This window comes from Nicotiana attenuata, unplaced genomic scaffold, assembly GCF_001879085.1.
Source record: "Nicotiana attenuata strain UT unplaced genomic scaffold, NIATTr2, whole genome shotgun sequence".
In the NCBI taxonomy this organism is placed as follows: domain Eukaryota; kingdom Viridiplantae; phylum Streptophyta; class Magnoliopsida; order Solanales; family Solanaceae; genus Nicotiana; species Nicotiana attenuata.
This window is the reverse complement of record NW_017679244.1, coordinates 15,720-17,715: the sequence shown is the minus strand read 5'-3', so window position 1 is coordinate 17,715 and position 1,996 is coordinate 15,720. Positions and strand designations below refer to the sequence as shown.

Genomic DNA, 1,996 nt, shown 5'->3' with positions numbered 1-1,996 from the left:
AGAGATTAATCTAAGTTTCCACGCCGTATTGAGCATGACAGCCGCCGGAGCAACGGGATATACATTAAATCAGATGCTTCAATTTCTTGGTGTTAGCAATGTTGACGTTATTAGAGGGGAACGGATTACCTCAGCTGCAATTGTATGGAGATTGTGAGTTCTCTATCCAACAGCCTTCAATAAGGTTGAATCATGGGAAAATTGGGGGAAATAGAAATTGGGGGAAAGGTAAACGAGACCTATGGAGGGAAAGGGGAAATTCTGGAGGGAGTCTCAAAATAGTGGGGGAAATACTAAAACTTATCGAGGGAATAATTTTGGGTAAAGTATTACGGCGTTTCTAACCGCCACAATAGGAAATAATCGCCGCTATAAAAAAAAATTAATCTGGCGGCTGGTAAAACGCCATTTTTAAATATATTTTGTGGCGGTTATTTGGAACCGCCGTAATATAACCGCCACAATAATTTTGATTTTTTGTAGTGCCGGTACACTGAGCTCCCGCTATGCGCGACCATGTTCTAACTTCATAAAGACATACAAAGAAAATAGAAATACAAAGAACCAAACTCAACGGAGTTGTTGTCATCCCTGGCGAATGAGTAGTTTGAAGGTTATCTTCTCTTCTTCAATAAATAAATTTCTATTATTTTTCTCTTATGCGATCGTCTTAATAATAGGATAACAAATATATACCCAGTATATCTTCATTACCAAAAAATGAGTGCAAAAAAATAAGAAGAAGAAACAAAACTCACCTGAAGTGAGAACTACAATTGAGGGTCATAACAGACAAATTGCATAAAGAGGAGAGATTTGAAATTACACATGAAACTGCACCAAACAAACATCGAAATCCCTAATTTTCCATGTTCGTCTTTCTCCAAGTCCCATTTTTTCTCAAACAAATATCAAAATTCGTAAACTACCAAAGAAGGCAAAAAAAAAAAAGAAAAGAAAAGAAACTCAAATTTGCAAGTAATTAGAACTTGCTAAGTGAAGAAACCAGATATATATGAAAAATAAAGAAAATTGAAAGATATTATACCGGCGATTATGTCGGAATCTGATCTCTTCTTGCCAAGAGGTTTCGGATTCTTCTGTCAGCTTCAACACTCTCAATTGTGTGGTACATCTATGAAATCAAAGTTCTTAAAATTTCAATTTCAAAAATTAGGTTAAAATCCAAATATTTTGATGATAATTTCACCCAAAAGTTTTGATGATAATTCAAAGTGAAAGTAGTTACCTACATACAACACTTCATGGATAATAACAAATGGAGCAGCCAAGGAGGAAGAGAAGAAAAGAGAGTCGCGAAGAAGCAAGAGGAGCAAAAACGAAGCAGAAAAGCTAATATGTTGTCTCTCAGTGTTACAACACACCTGAAGGGATGTTTCTTAATCCCATTTTGTGGAGGCATGCAGATTTTAAATTTAGCAATTGACATTTGATCATTAACTCCACTCCGTCTGAGGATGAAATGTTGTGCTCAACTCAACCCGTGTGCCCAACTCACGCTGAACTGCTCTCCAGAAATGCGAGGTAAACTGCGTACCTCGATCAGAAATGATAGACACGGGCACACCATGAAGTCGAACAATCTCCCGAATATAGATCTCAGGTAACCTCTCAGAAGAATTCTTTGGCATTCTTGCAAGCCTTCATCTTTCACCAAAATATAACATACAATCATTTGGACAGGCATGTATCTTGGTATAATTATAAGACCAAATTTATTGATGGTTTTCTTACTCCTCATAAAAAGAACCAGGAATTCTTGGCATCAAAGCGATCTTTTAACAATTCTAATATCATACTCATCGCCTTGTCAGTCATTCGACAAAGACACTTTATATGATATATTTTGATTAGAAATGACAATTTGGAAATGACTTCGTACACCCTTCTATAATGGTTGATTTCCATCTTCGACCAATTCATAAAACTTTGTATAATCTTCATTAATTGCCGTCAACTAGATGTCCTTTATCGC

The 1,996-nt window shown here is 36.2% G+C and overlaps 1 long non-coding RNA gene across 1 annotated transcript; it reads right to left on the bottom strand.

Moving 5' to 3' along the window:
• Window positions 1-469: 469 nt before the first annotated feature.
• Window positions 470-1,539, bottom strand: LOC109221729. The gene is made up of 3 exons (XR_002067295.1): window positions 1,250-1,539; window positions 1,049-1,135; window positions 470-925 (listed from the first exon to the last, which is right to left on the bottom strand). It is a non-coding gene; the product is annotated as an uncharacterized LOC109221729 (long non-coding RNA).
• Between the last annotated feature and the right edge of the window lie 457 nt (window positions 1,540-1,996).